Source organism: Octopus bimaculoides, chromosome 13, assembly GCF_046866305.1.
Source record: "Octopus bimaculoides isolate indiv1 chromosome 13, ASM4686630v1, whole genome shotgun sequence".
In the NCBI taxonomy this organism is placed as follows: Eukaryota; Metazoa; Mollusca; class Cephalopoda; order Octopoda; family Octopodidae; genus Octopus; species Octopus bimaculoides.
Window position 1 is genome coordinate 26,743,472 of NC_142940.1, and position 22,827 is coordinate 26,766,298.

The window sequence follows — 22,827 nt, forward strand, 5'->3', positions numbered from 1 at the left end:
TATCTATCTATCTATCTCTATGTCTATCTCTCTATCTATCTCTCTATCTCTCTATCTCTCTCTCTATCTATCTATCTATCTATCTATCCGAATGTTTGTGTGTTAATCGCTGACTTTATATATGCCAGTCACAGTGATTAAATATTTGTGGCTCTATAATTTCTGTCAGTGGATCCTATATGTCCCTTATACTTTCAGTCGGCTGCATCTTTGATCAGGGAACTAATCCAGAATTTCTATTGTCCAATATCCTCTCAAGCATTCAATATTAATTTCAATAAAGGTTTCCATTTTTTGTATGTGTGCTTGAGTGTGTGTACATGTGTGTGTATGTGCATGCGTATGTGTATATGACCGTGTCTGTGTATGTATGTTTGTGCGTGCGTTTGTGTGGTTGTGCATGTGCGCGTGTGTTTGTATGTGTGTGTGAAAGAGAGAGAGAAACTTTTCGGAAAATTTCGAGAGTTGTACAGTTTAATGACTCAACCCATTTCTCAGTACTTACTCAACATGTGAGTTCGTATGCGAGTGGGCCATATTAGACCTTTGTAGATTCGAAGCATATAATATAGTAGTAGTAGTAGTAGTAGTGGTAGTAGTAGTAGTAGTAGTAGTAGTAGTAGTAGTAGTAGTAGTAGTAGTAGTAGTAGTGCGGGGGGGGGCAGCACCACCACCGCCGCCGCCGCCGAATCCACCACCACCACCACCACCACATTCTTGTTGTTCTTTATCTAATGAACTCGATTTGTCTTACCTGGAAAATAATCTACGGATTAGACTTTTATCAGAAATAGGCCGTGATGTGCGTTTGAGAAGTTGGGATCGAATTTAAAGACAATTTACTTTACAAGTATGGCAGATCTTTAAAATGAAGAAACAAAGTGAATTGGGACGTGATTAAAACACGGGGAGACTCAGGCTCTGATACTCTCCGCTTTGAGGCAACACCAGACGCGATCCCAGGAATTTTTTGAAGGGAAGGCACAACATCAGAGGAAATGCAATTTCAGGAGAAAAGAGCGTAATAACACGTTTATATGTACGTATTTATGTGTGTGCGTGTCTGTCTGTTTGTCCACCCACCATCACTTCCCAACTAGTATTGGTTTGTTTACGTCCCCGTAACTTACAGGTTCTACAAAAGAGACCGGTAATATAAGTACCAGACTTAAATAGAAAAAGAACCACTAGGGTCGATTTACTCGATTATAATCCTTCAAGGCATGGTCGCAGGCCAATGGGGGAAATAAGTAAAAGAAATAAAAGAAGAAAGATGATGTGGGATTCATTATAATTTTCTTAAAGCTATTTGGAACGTCAATGAAATTCATTGTAAAATTGTACCTGATCATGCATGTAGACAGAGTAGTTTTTGTTTGTTTTTTAACTGTGACAATTGACATTTAATAATGTTACATTAAGGAGTGGAACACACAATTCCCTGTAATTCAGACGACCTCATGGTCCCAGCGGACAAATGGAAAAGGCGTTGCGTCAGAGGATGGCGAAGAAGATACACTGGGACAACCACTTTAATTCATGGAACTCGCACTTGCGAAATGCCATCTCAGCCCCGATAGCGGTGAGCAGGAATATGGTCCTGGGGGCGAAAACTCCGGAGGTCTCCACTGCTACAGGCTCGACATTGTTCCAAAAGGATAATTTAAATAAATTGCAAAATTAACTCATCAAGAATTGACCTTTCTGAAGTGAATGAAAAGTAAAACTAAATTCATTCTCTGTTATATCAATTGTGAGTATCCCAGCTGTTCTATCGCAGGAACCGTTTATTCATTGTATTATAGTGTAAATGGTTGACTATTCTACAGATATTGACACCTTAACGTAATCCTCGGACAAAATTTAAGTGACACACTGTGGCAAAGTAGAATATTTGACTTACGGCAGAGTTCCATCTCTAGATATACAACTATATGCATGAGAATACATACATAAAATATAAAAATCTGCTCCTACATACATACATACATACATACATACATACATACATTTAAGGCTTGGGTCGACTGGATGCCACCACAAAAGACGCTTGCTAAGGATGCTAGGCGCTGAGACTGAACTTGAGTCATCAAGATTGTGAAGCGAGCTTCTTAGCCACACGGTCATTTACACATTCTAGACTGACTCACGAGGCGGTGTCAGTGGAATGTCTTACATTGAAGAAAATGATATTAAATGAGCTTCATACGTTTCTTAAGAGCTTTAGTGACGTCAATGAAATATTGCCTCTACTTGAAATCAAAAATGGGGTACAGTAACCCTCTTCTTCACAGATGACAGTAAAAATATAATTTATGAATGGTAGATAGACATACTGATGGTGTTACAAGACAAATTTTATAAAGAACAGTAGACATACTTAGTGACGTGTTACATTTGAAGTATTATTACTTTTATATAGAGCAAAGGAAATGTATAAGCGATAGAGTTGCAACATTCGTGACATTATTACTAACTTTAATAAACAGTACTAGTCACAGCATTTATAAGAAAGCTCTCTCTGTAGTGATAGAGTCCGAACATTTCTAACAATACTAATTTTACATAGAACAGCAGATATTTATTATAGCAGTAACAACATTCAAAACAAAATTAACTTCATAACTCATTTGTACTGTTCGTAGATTTACCGTCTCTCTCTCTCTCTCTCTCTCTCTCTCTTTCTCTCCATCCCTCACGCGCTTATATACCTATACACATACATGAATACGTAAGTATATACAGACACACATACGTACCTAGCTACATACATACACACATGCATACCTACATATATATATATACATACCCATATATATATACATATGTACACACATATACATACATACATACATATATACATACATACATATATACATATATACCCAAAATTTCAAGGAGTTCCTGCCTTAAAAACAGGAGCTAACCACAGTTATTTTGTGTTCTTTGCTACATTGGTTTCTATTAACCCATTTATTCTATCAGAAGAATTTTTATTCATTAAGATAGAAGAAATACACATAATTATATATATATATATATATATATATATATATATATATATATATATACGTACATACATCATACACACGCACACACATATACATTGTGGCACTCCGTCGGTTACAACGACGAGGGTTCCAGTTGATCAGGTCAATGGAACAGACTGCACGTGAAATTAATGTGTAAGTGGCTGAGCACTCCACAGACACGTGTAGCCTTAACGTAGTTCTCGGGGAGATTCAGCGTGACAGAGTGTATGACAAGGCTGGGATCTATTTTAAAACGGGGGCCACATTTTTCATTAATGTTTTACGTAGTGTTTTTGGTACGGAAAGACTTTCAAACTTCGTATACTTATATATTTTGTGTTATAGAACAGAAAAATATGTTTGTATTCGAATTTATTTCATGTAAAAAATTGTCTTATTTCGATAATTTCAACCAATCACTGACAAGTATTCAGTTGTTTATATTTACTCCTTTGGCTGATTAAGCGATGTAAAGCGTATTTAATCTCCATACCTTCGTTTTATTTGCTTTTTTCATTTTAAATTTGCTTTAACCTTAACCCTAACCCTAACCCTAACCCTAGGGTTAGGGTTAGGGTTAATTGTTTCAGAATCGTTTGTTTATGTAGTCGGCACTTAATGTATATCGGCTGAATGGACGTCAGTGATTGGTTGAAATTACAGAAATACGACAACTTTAACATGGAATAATTTATGGATTTCTTTTTTTTTTTAAGAAGACTAAGAGAAAAAGATGTTTTATATGACACATTCTACCAGTGTTCCAAGTTTCAAAGTGTTTCGTTAATGAAAAATGTGGCCCCCGTTTTAAAAAAGATCCCAAGGCTGGACGTTTGAAATACAGGTACAACAGAAACAGGAAGAAAGAGTGAGAGAAAGTTGCGGTGGAAGAGTACAGCAGAGTTCGCCACCACCCCCTACCGGAGCCTCGTGGAGCTTTAGGTGTTTTTACTCAATAAACACTCACAACGCCCGGTCTGGGAATCGAAACCGCGATCCCACGACCGCAGTTCCGCTGCCCTAGCCACTGGGCCATTGCGCCTCCACATACATACATACATACATACGTACATTACTTATAATTCCAACTCCAGAATTAGAGGAAAAGGAATCTTTACTATTATGAATCAACTGCAGTGTGTTGAGAAGGAGGAGGAGGGGGGGAGGAGGAGAGAGAAGAAGAAGAAGAAGAAGAAGAAGAAGAAGAAGAAGAAGAAGAAGAAGAAGAAGAAGAAGAAGAAAGCTGTTTATATAACCCCTATGACAGAAATATAAGAGGATCCTTTGTTGTCAAACGTTGCCTATGAAATTAGTGTAGGTTTCCGAAAACCGGAAACCTTTTTTTAAAAATCGGCCATCTCTGGGTCAGTGCGGCCACGTAACAAGAGCTTTACTATATAATGTTAGACAATGCAGGGGTTTGTGACTTGGCTAATAGTTGTTGTTGCTGTTGTTGATGATGATGGTGATGTTGCCGCTAGTGGTAGTGGTGTGTTGGTGATGGTGGTGTTGGTGTTGGTGTTGACGATGTGGTTGTTTTGTTTGTTGGAGTATTTTGAACAGTAGTTGCATAAAGATAGATGATATTCGTGATAAACAATGGAAATACTATCTATCTACAATATGACACAAACAGGCAGAGAGAAAAGTAAACTAAACAACGCCGATAACACGCGTGCATGTGTGTGAAGTGGGTGGGAGTGTATATGTGTGTGTATAAGGGAGGGGACAGAGATAGGCGGCGGGGTGTAACATTAATCCATAATTTTGCCAAATAGCGAAGACATCCGTCTGTCTTGGAAGAAGATAATGATACGGTTACCACCTTGGTTGACATCTTCGTCTAATAATATATGTATTTTTTTTATCTATCTTTTATTTTTTACTTGTTTCAGTCATTAGACTGCGGCCATGCTAGGGCATCGCATTCAAGAATTTTTAGTCAGCTGAATCGACCCCAGTACGTTTTCTCTTTGAGTCTGGCACTTATTCTCTTTTGTTGAACTGCTAAATTACGGTGACGTAAACAAACCAACAGCGGTTGCCAAGCGGTGGTAGGTGACAAACACACACATACACACACATACATATAGAGAAGGTCTTCATTCAGTTTCCGCCTACCAAATACACCCACGAGGCTGTGGTCGCCCCAAAGCTGTTGTAGAAGTCACTTGCTCAAGCTGCCACGCTGTGGGGAGAAACTTGTGGTTGGGAAGCAAGTTTCTCACCACACGCACACACACACACATAAACACACAAATATACATATGCATACATGTGTGTGCGTGAGTGCATATGTCTGTATGTACCAAAGTATTTACAATTATATTGAGTTAAGTCTTTCTTAGAGGTTGTAATACATAGTACACCCTAGTTACTACAGAGCTCTTGTGTGTGTGTGTGTGTGTGTGTGTGTGTGTGTGTGTGTGTGTGTGTGTGTGTGTGTGTGTGTGTGTGTGTGTGTGTGTGTGTGTGTTTTATCTGATATGATATCGCCGACTAAAACAAGCTTGGTGCTATGTCCAAATGCTAACTAAGCCAATTGGCACACAACTGGCTCTCCGTCAGTTACGACAAGGATTCCAGCCGATCCAATCAACGGAACAGCCTGCTCGTGAAATTAACGTGCAAGTGGCTGAGCACTCCATAGATACGCGTACTTTTAACGTAGTTCTCGGGGAGATTCAGCGTGACACAGAATGCGACAAAGCTGGCTCTTTGAATTACAGGTACAACCCCTTTTTGCCAGCCGTAGACTAGAGCAACGTGAAATAAAAAGTCTTGCTCAAGGACAGAACGCGCCGCCAGGTATCGAACTGACGACCTTATGATCGAACCGAATACTAAGCCGCATTTAGCTGAATAAAATAGCTACAAGACTTCAATAAATACTTCAGTTAATTTGATTGACTAAAAACCCCAAGGTGGTACTCCAGCCTGGCTGCAATCTAATTGACTGAAACCGTAAATGAGTAAAAGAGCATATTGTATATAAATATACATTCTCCATAACTTACGTGCCTATATATTTGTATGGGGCGTGTATAATGATATATAGTGCACTATTAACAAATGAATTTACTTTTTCACTTTCCCAGCGCCTGTAATGTTATGCAAATAAGAGATATTTGTTCAGTTGACCCAGGTTCCAGACACTATAAATAGCTTTAAGTTGTGTCTGATTCCCCTATCAATTTCTACACAATGCGTCTATTTACCCATTCAACATGTACTCACAGTGTCAATGGTTTCATTCAAAATCTACACACAGTGTCTAGCAACCCGGTCAATGTATCCAATCAATATTTCCACACTATGTCTATGGATCCAGTCATCTACACGGTTTCGAGCTATCCATTGAGCATCTGCACACCGTGCTATGCTACCCGTTTAACATCTACACATTGTGTCAAGCTATCCATTCAACAACTACACACTGTGTCTAGCTATCCATTCAATACCTATGCACTGCGTTTAGCTATCCATTAAACATCAGCCAACATCTATAATATCCCTGTAGACAGAAAATGTATCGTTTTTCTTTGATGGAAGATTAACAAAAAATCAGAGACTGGTCTAATCAATTCCTTTTCTGTCCACAGAGAGATAAACCTGTGACATAACTGCTTTGTTTACTAACGCAGCGGTGCTAAAGTGTATGGCTATTAAGAAGGAATATTTTGTTTTTCAAAATATTCTCAAAAAAATCTGTGCAGTACAATATCCATCAATCTACTTGTGTGTGTGTGTATGTGCATGTGTGTATGTAAAGCATGTGTAGTAATAAAGTTTTATGTTATTCATTATATCGTAAAGGTATTTCCTTAACAATACCTGTTATATTAGGTAATAACTTAGAAACAGATTATATCATCAAATCACCGGAAATTGCATGATAAACATAAATAACTTCTAATTTATATAATAGACTCAGATAGTATTATGGTATCGACAAACATACCATGTTGTAACACTCCAACATCTAGACATCGTTTCAAACTATGAACTCAACATCTACACACGATTTCTACCTAATCAACTCCAAAGTAATATTGCCTGTCTAGCCAACAGCTACACTATGTTCTCTTTATCTAGCTAGCTAACCAGTTATCAGTCACCCAGTTTGACTGCTTAATCAACATCTACTGGTTATGTATCAGTCCAGTCAACATTTACGCACTATCTGTATATCCATTCAACACCCACACGCTAAATAGATAGATTGTGTGTGCAGTTGTGGCCAAAAATTTGGAACATTTTTTTAAAAATTAGGATTGTTATGCCCAAGTACAATTCGATTTAAATATATTCATCGTATATATTTGGGCATTTAATATAAAGATTCTAATTTTCAGACCTATGTTCCAAACTTTTAGCCACGACTGTACACACAATCTATCTATTTAGTTGACATGTAAACACTGTGCCTATCTCTGGTTAATACCTACACATTGTCTATCCAGTCAGTATCTATATGCAATATCTGTCTATACTTCTAACATCTATACATTGTCTGTCTATCCCAGTGCTTACACTCTTATGCCCCACCACAGGAGAGTAGAGTACGAAAGACTAAGCATTTCCATACACAACACAGGCACTAGTACTGTAAAACTTTCTTTCTCCAAGATATATATCTTCTAGTAGAAAAATTCCTCGTTTCCGATGTGGCCAACATTCTAAGAGTTGCTCTAACTAATATCAGCACTAATCTGAATATCAACAGCCAAAACAGTTTTGCAATGAGTCACGTGATCGGGAACATTACTATCACTGCCATCAAACCGTTTATTCATCACTAGCGTTCTATTGGCATAGTAATTATTAACGCCAACCGAAGCTCCAATAGTTCATGCCAGGGACGAATAAATGACACCGTGAATGGCAGGAACAACACATACAGTATCTGTAATTTCAGCAACCCAAGTTCTAGTTCCATCGAAGGTAAATGTTTAAAAAAAAACATCATTTACAAATGCATAGTTATAATCCGGACTCGACCGAAGTGTATGTCACTCAAAATGCTTACGGTTTCAAAGCACGTGTATATTTTCACTCAAACTCGTTCAGAAACATTGCTAAAGAGAATATTAGCTCACTGTTTAAATATTTTAACTTTAAAATCTGAACATCCCTCAACAACTAAAATTGCCTATTGTTGCTAAAACAAGAACTTGTATTGGAAATAAAAGTAATTGTAATCTCTGTACCACATAGGTCTTGGAAATCTTCTTTAAAATGGATACCCATTTTAACTGTATATCTAAGAATGTTTCATCATGCATCCACTTGAGATATGTCGCTTATAAACACTGTGAACCCATATTAGACCCGACTAGATAGAAATTGTCATACCATAAAAGTGCAGAATGCATGGCTTACACCACGTACCTCCTGAGTGCATTCAATGGCTAGTCGCAAAATAATATTACAACCATCAGCAGACACAAATCAGCTTTTTTAACAATACATTTTATAATATACTTTTATTTATTGCTAATAATTTATATGCATAAGTGGTATTATATATTCAGTTTTGTTTACTTATTTATTCATGTTTCGAAGTCTATTATTATTGTTATGCCGTTGTTGTTACAGTTATCATCATTGTTGTTGAGATTGTGGTTGCTGTTGTTGTTGTTGTTTGTATCATTCTTTTCCTGTAAAGTGTTTCTATACTCATTTAATAGCAGTCATCGAAAAATGAGAGTAAAAAAAAATGTGGTGGGGATAGACAGCCAGCCAGCCAGCCAGCCAGCCAGCCAGCCAGCCAGACAGACAGACAGACAGACAGACAGACAAACAGACAGACAGACAGACAGATAGATAGATAGATAGATAGATAGATAGATAGATAGATAGATAGATAGATGGATAGAAAGATAGACAGATAGACAGACAGAGAGACAGACAGAGAGACAGACAGAGAGACAGACAGAGAGACAGATGGATAGATACATTTCTTTTATTAGCCACACAGGGCTCAACAAAGATGGGACGAATACAATGTAGAGCTTATAGATAGATAGATAGATAGATAGATAGATAGATAGATAGATAGATAGATAGATAGATAGAGCGAATTTGAGAAGTTCTGGTTTATCCTGTCAAAATACACACTTGTCTCTATCCTGTCAGCATCTAAACACTAAAGTGCACGCATGCGCACGCACACACGCACGCACACACACACACACACACACACACGCACACACACAAGCACGCGCACACACACACACACACACACACACACACACACACACACACACACACACAAATACATGTAGCAGTAGCTTCAATAGCTGCATTCGTTCCAAATACTGTGCGAGATGCATTATACAACGAAAGATCTTGTGCAGACAATCACATAATTTACTTAAAGGTAGCATTAAACTATGTAAACCTAGATATTCCTGAAAAAAAAAACGAGATAGCCAAGGCAGTGATGCCTTCGATCAACCTGGGATTGAACAACGATTGGAGTTTATAGTCTATGGCTAACCGAGCGTGACAACATCTTCACACTTGTCTGGATCAGCCCACAATCTACATTTGTCCAGCCAATGTCTACATCTGTCAAACTAACATCTACCCACGGAGTCTGTCTGTCTATTTGTCCACCTAGTTGCCTACCTACCTACATGTTTATACATTCGTGATCCAACCAGTCAGTTAACAACTGCATAGTGTGTCAATCTGTGGATTCAACACCTATACACTGTGGACAGTTTCCATTTATCCACTCGTTATTTACACAACTTATTCATCCTCTCAACCCTGTAAAAGGCACTTTACCTAATATTTCCTTACCAAAAGGGACTCTCAGTATAAAAGTTATGTCCAACTATCTTTTTTAAAAATTATTTTTAACTAAAATTTCGGATCTGTTCAGTTTTGCTCACAGACTTTTTTTTTTTTTTTTTAAACTAAACAGTTTGAAACGTCGTATACTGGTGTAATTTCTCACGCTCAACACCTTTGACAAAATTTCGTATTTTAAAAGTTATTTCTTCAACTGAATACACGTCGTTGATTGGTTAAAATTACCCAAATACGACAACTTTAACATGAAATAATTTTGTCAAAAATGTGAAAGTAAACCGTATTGAGCGTGAGAAATTACACTAGTATACGAAGTTCCAAACTGTTTTGTTAAAATAAAATAATTAAAAAAATCTGTGAGCGAAACTGAACAGATCCAAAATTTCAAATAAACCTTTAATTATATCAAACTTATTCAACAGTTCCTCCAATGGGCATGCTATGGGCACTGTCTTCTTCCCTAACTATTTATTATCTAATCACCCCAAAACAGATATGCATTCAGAAATATCTCCGTTCTAACGATGTTTCTTTCCAGTTTAGGAAAACCACAACAGGTTTGGTGAGGATAGGTATCCGCTTAATAATCACTAGACCAGTTTATCAAGATAAACAAAAATTCAACAGATATAGCAGCAACAATTTGGCGTGTTAGAAGCTGGGAATAAATACGTGACCTCAGTGCTACCCAAGGACAACAAGTTCATTTGCGTTCGTTTGATGACTCGGACTTCCTCTTGTAATCATGAAGAACTGACAGAGGGCAGCTGGAGATGCTGAGAGGGAAATCAAAGGAGATGTGATGGCGATGGAAGTGATAATGCTGGTTGTTGTTGTTGCTGTTGTTGGGGGGGGGGGGGGGGGCTGCTAATATGGTGAGGGTGAAATAACAGGAGGTGTATTAAGTATAGTTTTCAAGGTGTGGGATGGGGACGGTTGCAGTATATCGGCTAATTGTTCGGGTTTTTCGGTTGGCAAGTGGCTTTCTAAGTAAAAAGCACTGAACACTCATTACTTAAAGTTCGGACTTTAACTGACCCTAGAATTCACCGACTTTCTCACCCTTCTTTTCTTCTTTTCTTTTTTTTTCTTTTTTTTTTTTTTCTTTTTCCCCCCTTTGCTCGCCTTCCTTTTTTACCAAATTCCGACTCCGGTTTCCCACATCGTACTGAAAATGGCTTATCACACTTCCTCTCCCAACACACCATTCCAGTTGATCCAGACCAAACACCACGGCGTGACGTCAATCGTATTTCCTTCGCTTCTCTCTCCACCGCCACTCTTTCATTCTTTCATAGATATACGCAAAAGCGCGAGCGCGCGCACGGCCTAACTAATTCTTCCCCTTGTCTGTCTGTCTGTCTGTCTGTCTATCTATCTATCTATCTGTCTTATTCTTATATTTGCAACTTGTTTCTGTTTTCTTTCATTTCTCTTTTTTTCTACCTTCCTTATTCTTTCATTCTTTCATTCTTTCGTTCTTACTTATAAATTTTATCTATTTTATATTTTCTTTGTTTCTCTATTTTTTTGTTTTCTTCATTCATTATTCCTTTCCTTTTTCTACCTACTGAGATTTATTTTCCTTCCCCCCCCCCACATATACACACATACTCTTCCACTTTTTTTCTCTTTAGCAACGCCTCTCTAGTTTTCTCCAATAGTTTCTCTCTCTCTCTCTCTTTCTCTCCCTCTCTCATTCCACTCTTTGTTTCTCCCTCCTACCACACGTCACTGTTATCTATACTTTCCTCCCTCTCACACTATTATATAGCGCTTACTCCTCTCACCACCACCCAATTACTATTATTATCTTCAGCTTCTCTGTATCTTCTACCCTCTGTTATCTATTGAGAGAGAATGGAAGGAAACAAAGCAGACACCCTGTCCGGATAGGTTTGAACTAAGTCCACAGTCATTATACTGGGTTATTAGGAAGGGAGAGTTGTATGCGGTGGTGAAGTGGATGCCCATTGCGTTTGGCCACTTCTCTTTTATCAGAATAAAGACATGCAGTTACTTTTGTGTAATACAGACACGTGCAGACCAACAGTGATACACAGGACTGGCAAAGGGTTGAAATAAAAGCGAGAAAACAGATTATTTGTTGCGAGAGTGGTTGTTGTTGGCACTCCGTCGCTTACGACGTCGAGGGTTCCAGTCGATCCGATCAACGGAACAGCCTGCTCGTGAAAGTAACGTGCAAGGGGATGAGCACTCCACAGACACGTGTACTCTTAACGTAGTTTTTGGGGGGATATTCAGCGTGACACAGTGTGACAAGGCTGATCCTTTGAATTACAGGCACAACAGAAACAGGAAGTAAGAGTGAGAGAAAGTTGTGGTGAAAGAGTACAGCAGGGTTTGCCACCACCACCACCTGCCGGAGCTTCGGGGAGCATTAGATGTTCTCGCTCAATAAACACTCACAACGCCCGGTCTGGGAATCGAAACCGCGATCCTATGACCGCGAGTCCGCTGCCCTAACTACTGGGCCATTGCGCCTCCACATTTGTTGCGAGATAAACAGTCTAAAAATGGAATGGTCACGGCTGTAGCACCTTTGATACCGGTCTGCACGATCAGAGAAACCATGGGTTCAAATGGCAAGTCTTCACACAAATATAGATAAAACTACACATATTTATTGAATTAATTGATTATAGTTTTCAATCATAAAGTTAATTAATGAGGTAACTTCTCTTTTGCATTCGTTGACTGAGAATCATTAGGACAACAGCACGCTCAAGCACAAGGACGATCAGACATTCATTCGGATTACTCTTAGTGACTCTTAGTTTGCCAGCTTCGTAAAATAAGCTTTGCTTAGAAGGTTTAATAAAGCCAAAACATGTTCTTAACTTTTACGACTTGGTTTAAAGACCAAATCTACTGCCTTACAACATTTTCTATAATATCCGAAATTGTAACTTCTAATTTTATACAGCTCTACCCCCATCCTCGATAGTTTCCTTCACTAGCTGCATGGCTAATCTGAGGTAATTCAGAATGTTTTAACTATTTTATTATATATGCCAGACTCTATAAAGATAAGTGATTTCTTTACTTATTTTATCGACCTCGAAAGATGAAAGACAAAGTCAACCTCAGCGAAATTTGAACGCAGAACGTAAGGACGGACGAAATGCCGCCCATGTATAACGTGATGTAGCGCTGCATCTCTTTCTATCAATTTCAAACACTTTCTCACTACACCAGTAACTTCGTTTTACTTCCCTCTTGTAACCTTTTCCCTGATACAGCTTCTCATACTCTCTTTCTTTCTCTTTCTCTCTCTCTCTCTCTCTATCTCTCTCTCTCTCTCTCTCTCTCCCCCTCCCTCTCTCCTACTATAAAACTCTCATCTATAAACCCGAACTATCTTGGACCCTTACGAACCGGCCAACCCATGATGTCATGGCAGACGAACCGATCTAAACTAACACTGGGCTCACTTATTCAGTCCACCCCATTACAATTATTACTTTGTCTTCTACTTTTCTAACTAATCCCTGACATTACCCTTCCACTACCTCTTTCCTGTCCCCATTACTCCCATCCAACACTGTTCATTCTGTTATTTTCTTCATTACGATGCTCTCACAATAAACCTGTTCCATCAGGGGGACTCTCGATTTGTAAGCTGCAAGGTTACCCCAACAGCGTTGGCGCTTCAAAAATCACCCAACCATTTCACTATGTGAAATAGTTAATGTTAGGAAGGGCATCCAGTTGCAGAAACCTTACACGCGCAAAGCCAATGCAGTACATACATACATATATATATATATATATATATATATATATATATATATATATATATATATATGGGCTAAAAGCAACAGTAACATCCACCCCTAGGGGTCAGCCACATTTAAGTGGCAATATACTTCACTTTATCGTGCAGTTACTGTTAATACCTAATTTAGAGAATTAACATTGCTTGTTTTCACTTTTTCGATATCAGTGAAGAATTTCACTGGAAAAAGGTACATAAGATTGCCAAGAATTTATCTCTGTCATCGCAGATCGGTGGCTATCGAAGGGAAATAACCCTGAAACCCGGGTCCGTTCGTGCTACGGATCTCGATGGGAGGGATAAATTCCCTTGGCAAAACAAACAGGACACAGAAGTGTGTCGATAAGCCAGCTGGAGGAGATGTCCTCCTGGGGCTAAAAGCAACAGTAACATCCACCCTTAGGGGTCAGCCACATTTAAGTGGCAATATACTTCACTATATATATATATATATATATATATAGACATACATGTATATATATATATATATATATATATATATATATATATATATATATATATACATACATACGTGTATATATACACATACATGTATATATATATGTGTGTGTGTGTGTGTGTGTGTGTGTGTGTATCACTGTTTAATTTTTCCTGTCTTGGTTTTTGTTTGCTACTTTGGAATCCTCCGCTTAGCAGATTAATCCACTTCGCGTGAAGAGCTATTCTAAGAGCGCGTTCTACCTCATCTTCGAAACGCCTAGTTTAGAATAGAGGCAGCTGATGAAGGAAAAGTTCCATAAGTGGCTTGTCTGTTTTCCTATGTGTTCATTCTGTTGTCCGTAAAAAAAAAAGTCCGTTTTTTTGTGCTTTGTTTATGTTCCCGTTCCTTTTTTGACGTCCTGTACCCGGATATGCATCTGTATATACATGTAGATGTAGGTATGTACATATATGTATGTATACATGCATATGCTCATATATCATTTGTATTTTATATATATATATATATATATATATATATACAGACATATATATATATATATATACATACACATATACATGCATACACATACAGCACATATATTGAATCATAAATATATTTTATGGTTTATCCAGATGAAATGGGCACATTGACAGAGCTTTTGAGACTGCTAGAAGATATAGGGCTTTTCACAGCGGAGAGTAAAACTTTGATATATTGAAACCTGGTTTGAATATTTATAACAAAAATTTACACGAGCCAGGTAGTGGTGTTAAAACTGTTGTCGTTTTAAGTCTACCAATCACGGACAAACACAAGCGAATATGCTGCATTACAGTTTTCGTCTGTCTCAATTCAACCACAAAACTTTGGACGGCTGACTCTTTGTTAGAAGACCATAATACTCTAGGTGTCAAGCAGTCATGTCGAACTTGAACCATGCGTTGCGAAGCGAACATTTCAACCACCTAGTCACACCTGAATCGTCTCAACATGACAGAAAATTTCGATTAATCATATTTTTGCTGGGAATAATTCGCAAATATTATAAAACGTCACCCAATTCTCCTCAGAAACCATAATGCTTTATTAATGGAATTCGGTAGACAGAAACTCAGGGCAAGTAGCATACCTTTGTTGTGCGTGTGTGTGCTTTTAACTGCATCCGATAGTCGGGCCCTGGTTCGGGACTTTGAAGGTTTTGAGGGGTGTGGAACCACCTCCTCTTAGTCACTTTCCTCCCAAGTGTACTCTAACCCGATGTAGTAGCACATGTGAGGGTCCAGCTATATATATATATATATATATATATATATATACACTTATATATAAAGCGCAGAAAAGAAGACAAGAAAAAAAAATAACAAGGTGAGGACGTAGTACATGCAAAGTATTAATGAGACGCTCAGATAAGGAAAGAAAGAGTGGTTGTTTTACGTTTTGAGCAAAGCTCTTCTTCGGAAACAGGAGACATAGTAAAGTCCAAAAGAAAAGGAAGGAGAAAAAAATGTCGCCAAAAGTCTACGTGTAGTTACACACACACACACACACACACACACACACACACACACACAAACACAAACAAACAAACACAAGCACACACACACACCCAAACACACACACACACACACACATTTATATACAGTGGTGGGCACGGTTCTGCTAATCTGCTAACTTTTCGTTTAGGGATTAGCGTTTTCGCTAACTTTGGAAACCTTTAGCGGACCACTTAGCTTCCGCAATCCACTAACAAAATTCATACGCTTGTTCCTGTCTGTTGTGGGCGTGTCTCGAAGAGTTCGTCAGGCACGCTATTGGCTGACTACGTGTACACGTGACAAGACGTGATTGGTCGATGCAGCAGCAGCTAGCTGAGCAGCATTGTGCAATTCTGCAATTTTGAGTTGTGTTCACTTACGATGTTGTCACATTACAGACAGTCTTACAGTGTCAGCGACAGCGGTGTACGTTATCAGCTTATCAAGTTATCGCTTATCGTTATGGAAGGTGAAGACGTTTTTGTTCGGCCTGAGGATGAAGGGTCTGTTGAGGAATCTGCAACGGCTGTGGGTGAGGCAGAGGTCGCTCAGGTTGAGAGCCAGGAGTCTCAGAATTCGTGGCCCCACATGGGGAACTACTTTGTCTTTACGTCAAGGGATAAGAGGAACGCCAAAATCTTGTATTTCCGGTGCGTCATGTGCCAGCCCAAGGAGACCACCATCAAGGGACAAGCGGCGAGCCTCTACAACTTGAAGTCGTATGTCAAGAGGAAACACCCAGTGCATGCCATCCAGTTTGAGGAGAGGATGAAGGCTGGCTCTTCCCGTGGGAAACACAGACAATCTTCTGATAGCAGTGCCAGTAGCCAGTCGATGCAACCATGTGCAAAGAAAGCACGCCAGCCCAACATTGGTGAGGCGTTTGCCCAAACTGCTGGCACTAGTGTCCGACAGTCTACGGTGGACAGGATTGTAGACCTGTATGCTGACAGCATGCTACCGCTGCATATTGTGGAGTCCTCCACTTTCGTCGGCTTTATCAAGACGTCGATGTCCCACCGCACTCTGGGCAGGATGATCTTGGCCAGCCATTAACAGCTGGAGGAGTATCTTACAAGGTATTTATAAATTAAAATTATACAAGATTATTAAATTATTATTATGGCTTACTTCATATTTTCTTAATTTAATTTAATTATTTATTGAATAATTATTTTCTTAGTTCATGTAATAACATTTATAATAGCTAATTGAAATAAATGTCATAATATATAATATACGCACAGCAAAACAGCAGCCTCTAATGCAATAACGAACAAACGAATCTTAAGTTCTGAACTTATCAAATTCCGACCATCATTCCATCCCTCAACTAGGTTATTCATCACCCCCAACGCGTCACCTAATCAAGGTAAACTCGCTGTTTTCAAAAATTTGATAACAAGGCTTTAAATTATTAGCAATATTTCCATGACTTTACAACAACCTAGTAACAAGTGTTAAACTACAATCTGTGTGATTTCTATAAATAAAATATGGTTATAAGATACTGCGATCAAAAGTCTTGCCTCCTTCCTACCCGCGATAAATTGTACAAACTACGTGCTCACAAAAACCATTGCAGCTTGCGGGGAGATGCGGATGGAAGGCTAGATTTTTTTTTTTTTTTTTTGTATTCGTAGGTTTTAATCATATTCTGGGTCAGTTTATATATAATGACGGTGAATTATGTTGGTTTGAAATTGCTGCTAGCCACCTTGATTATTTTATAATTTTCACATTGCCATTTTGTGAAATCAGTCACTGATTCTAATGGCATTCTCCATGATATTGACAGGGTGAGTTTCTCTTTAAATGGACAAAATCCTTTCACTTTTATAAAAAGAATAAAATGTATGGAAGACTCTACAACAAAAAAACTATGTCCATTTATGTCCATTTACACGAGAGCTCTGGGCAAAATATTATAGTGCATAACCATCCTTGAGACATAGTATATATAGTTTGGTGAAAATCGGTTGGGAATTGTGGAAATGTATGCGATCAGTGTTCCTACTCAATTTAATCACAGTCACTGATGGACAGACTAAATAAATAGACAAAATCCTTTCACTTTTATAAAAAGATTAAAATGTATGTATGACCCTACATACAAAAAATTATGTCCATTTACGCGGGAGCTCTGGGAAAAATGTTATGGTGCATGACCATCCTCGGGACATAAGTAATATGTATGTAAAGTTTGGTGAAACCAGTTGAGAATTGTGGAAATGTATGCGTTAGTCGTTATACATACACATACTGTGATTTATATATACAAGATATGTGTGTCAGGGCGCATGACCTAATGGTTGCACTCGCGATCTCGAGATCGTGGTTTCAATTTCTGGACCACGTGGCCCGTTGTGTTTTTGAGCAAAGCACTTCATTTCACGTTGCTCTGCTATCACTTCGACGCCTGACGTGTGTAAGGCAACGTCAATTTGACGGAGAGAGTGAGCTGATGTGGAGCATATAATTTTGATCACTATAAACGAATCATTTGTGCAGGTTGTTTAGTAAGAAATTACAGAACCATTTTTCTCAGGCTACGAATAACTACCATCATATACGGAGGCATGTCTATAGTAACGCGTTTGCTTCCCAACCACACGTTTTCAGGTTCAACCCAACTGTGTTGCACTTTAGACAAGTGTCTTCTAAAGTCTTCTGAGTGAATTTGATAGACGGAGACTGAAAGCAGCCCATTGTATATGTGTGTGTGTGTGTATATATGTATATACATATATATATATATATATATATATGCGCGCGCACACACACACACACACACACATATATATACATATATGTATGTGTGTGTGTGTGTGCGTGCGTGTATATGTATATTTCTGTGTATGTATGTATGTATGTATGTATGTATGTACGTATGTATACAGGGTGTTCAGGTTAAATTTGACAGTTTGCATTAACGAAGACAAAACACAATATCCAAAAATAAAGATATTCTTTTATAAAATAAAAAAATATGAATTCGATTATGACTGAGAGATAACAGTTTTGCTCAAAGTAGCCGCAATCAGATTCTCCCTCGGTTTCAACACGGCTCTGGAATCTGGTCCATGCATTCTTCACTGTGTCCCAAAGAAGAACTTTAAACACTATAGCCTCAAACCGACTGAAGCTTTGCGAGTGGATTAAGTAGATGGAAACTGAAAGAAGTTCGTTATACATTGCGAGTGGGGTGGGGGGCTCCTCATGGGCTAGTTACGATTGGAGCTCTTTTTATCACAGATCTACATTGTCAAAATTTACATACCTCTGCCATATTCTCCAGTCAACATTTATGTGTTGTGTTTAGTCAACATTTACAGAGTATAAATATATGCCTATGCAGTCCCTATGTACACACTGCAATTCTCATATGTCAGACATCCACAGGATACACAATACAGAGTACAGGACCCGACTGTCGGGAAAAGTTGGTCTTCAGATTTTAAATATTTGTTTCTATGGAACTAACATATTTGTTCCTGTTTATTTCTTGATATCTTGAGGCAGTTGAAATTGGATCGTCCCTCATCACAAAAGTTATATTCCTAAAACAAAATGGAGGAACGGAGTATCTCTGTTATTTACTAATTATACATACATACATAATACGTACATACACACACACATACATGACTCGAATGGATCGTGATTTATATATACGTACGTATATATATATATATATATATATATATATATATATATATATATATATATAAAGCACGATTTATTCGCGATCAGAGTTCAAAATCCGAGTTACTACTGTATGTATATATATATATATATATATATATATATATATATATATATATATATAGATGCATATGTATAGACGTATATATATATATATAGAGAGAGAGAGAGAGAGAGAGAGATTCATATGAATATATAGAGAGCTATATGTATATGTATATGTATATATATATAGATTCATATGAATATATAGAGAGCTATATGTATATGTATATGTATATATATATATGTGTATGTATGTATTTGGATGTATGTATATTTGTATATATATATGTATATACATACATATATACATACATATATTCATACATACATATCGATGTGTGTGTGTATGTATATATATATATGTGCGTGTATGTATGTATGTATGTATACATATATATATACACACACACACATATACAAACATATTTGTGTGTGTGTGGTGAGGAGGGGTTGCTAGTAGCATTTTACTTTTTAGAAGATACTGTGGACAAAAATTTTAAGAATGGAAGTGATTTAGAGAGAAAAAGAACACATGAGTTGTAGATTTAGTAGGATGTTCTAGATTGTATTAATGGAGTCTGTCCTCGTTATAGTTTATCTCTTCACGTGTTGCCAAATTCTCAAGGACTTCTCACAGGACACGACTGAAAGTCGCCCGGTTTAACCCGAAATGATAAAGACATACGATAACAATATTCCCCTCATTCGGTAACAAACACGACTCTTTTCAATAGATTATTCTTATCTCTGTTCTACTAAGTTTCAAGTATCTAGTACAGCTCAGCAGTGAGTGTGAGCGCGAGTGCTACCATAAGTGTATGCCAACATTCAGCATATAAAAGAAACCATCAACAGAATACACACACACATACACATACACACACACACACACACAACCCGTCATGTGACGAATAACGCTGGGAATAAACTTTTGTTGCTGAGGGTGATACCAGGTAAATTGAAACAAGCACACTAATTAAAATTTTACGTTTTCTTTTTTTTTTTTCTTTTTTTTTTTTTTTTCGTGATGTTTATACAAATAGTGAAATGAATAAAACAAATTTTCGAAATAAAGCTTATTAAATTAATTTGAAATTAGATAAAATTGCTTGTTTACCCATCATTTAATTTCCTTCAACTTAACCCTTATATATTCCTGGTAGCAGCCTAGTAAACTATAACCAAGGAAGATAGCTCCCAAAACATCGTAGATGTCTTGTATCGTGTGATGTGACCAAGACATCAACATTGAGTATTATTATCACCATATATATATATGCCCATCCAGCCATAGTGTTCAGGAACCTGGTTAAGGGCGTCAGCAGGAGAATCTCCAGCTTATCTTCAAGCAAAGAGATCTTTGATGCTGCCCGCCCCGTACTATAACCGGGATCTGGGTGCCAGCGGTTTGAAGAATAGTATCAGTTACATGCCAGACTCTAGCCTCCACACCCGAGTAAGCGTCACCGGAAAGTGCTGTGGTTCACACCACCCTTCTCTTTAAACGTTAAGACCAGATCTTCCTTAGTTTAGACGATTACACTCCCTTCGTACTAATAGATTCAACAAAATATTTAATAGACATACCCTGAGATAATCCTTTAGCTGTGCACCTAGTGTAAAAAAAAAATTAGTAGACAGGCCGACACTCGAGGCAGAAGCAGGATGTTCATGTGGGAGTAACACAACTTGTCCGCTGATCGGCCACTGCTACATGGAGACAGCTGTATTCGAGGCAGAGGTAAAAACCATAGGACCCAATGGATACTCGAGCGTGCGGAAAGTATGGTACTGAAAAGTTCCGAAAGGTCTAGTTGAAGGCCCAACATTCCGAATTTATTACAGGGCTTAGAAAAACTGAAGCAATAAGTGAGTGAATCTGAGAGGGGAATATGTTGAATAAAATCTTAATTAACTGATTGTAATGTATTTTCTTTTACCCAAGGCCAGGAACGTTTCATCATCCTCTCGTACGCATGTGAATAATTTGTAAGTGTGTGTGCGTGTAAATGAAAGTATACGGTAATGATATGCATATGCATGTGTGTGAGGGTGAAAAATATATTTCTGCATTTATGTAATTTTCTTAGGAACAAATCTATTTCTTTTTTTAGGATTCCATTCCATTGACCTTCCCCGCTTCTAAATACATACACTTACCAACACAATATTATGTTCTCCTAGGGAGATATTCACTCAATTACTGGCTATGGGTTGGTGCAATACAATGAAAAGTAGACCATACCAACTGATAATGGTAGTATAGAAATGGCAAGCATCAAAATAATAAGACGTAGTCTTAAAGCAATGTGTGTGTGTTGTGTGTGTGTGTGTGTGTGTGTGTGTGTGTGTGTGTGTGTGTGTGTGTGTGTGTGTGTGTGTGTGTGTGTGTGTGTATGTGTGTGTGTGTGCGCGCCTCGTTTATAAAATAGACATCGATTGACAATTTTACCACTTTTTACCATATTTTTTTTTTCATTTTATTCTGCCATATTTACTTGATTTCTTTTTTCCCTAAAATACAAAAATTGAGGAATAAAGGTGGAAATTTTCCTATCAATTAGAATTGTCAGTTTAAGGAAATTTGTTTGCTTCGAAAATGATAAATTTTAAGTTTTAAAGATAACCATTCTCGGAGAAGAAATTTCCTGTTGCGAGGCGCATATTTATGGTTAAGGTTTTCCTGACAGTCACAATGAATGATTATAATAAAATCACTGGATTTTTTTTTTAAATTAATAAAAACAAAGTACTTTTTTTACATATATTTTTCTCTCTTTCAATTTGGAAGCTTCAATTTAGAAGGAATATACTTATTCGAATGGAAGAGAAAGATTTCAAAGCAATTTGCATACCAGGAATACTCAACGCTAGTAAAAGTTGTCAGGACAAAAGAAAGAAAATGCATTCAACGCGTTTACTAGTTAGTATACACTAACAATATATTTATATGAAATTTCAGTGCGATTAAATATGGCCTAACTACGATGAATCTCAATTAAATAGTTTTGATCTGTCGATCAAAAATAGATTGCAATTTTTTCCTATTGTTCCGCCGTAATGAAGAATCCAGCCAAGAACTCTCCAGCACATTTTCTACAACAAAGTTCTGCATCACTGTCCTTCCATATATTTTTTCTTTTCTATATATTTTCTGAAAAAAAAAATCTTTCTACAAACTATAGGAGTTTATAAGGTTTCAGTTCTGGCCACGTTAAGCAGAAAAGAGAAAAATTCCTTCAGCCTAGAATAATTTCTACAGATCAGTTTCTCAGGAAATAAGACCGTTCTCTATACCACACACTAATACACCTTCGTTTCTATTCACTTGGCTCTTGTACTCCAGAGATTAGACATGTGGTGTAAAGTAGGACTGAGTTTCCGGCAAGCAATGGGTTCAACTTTGCTTAATTTGCATCACCAAATGCCACTTGAAAAAAAGAA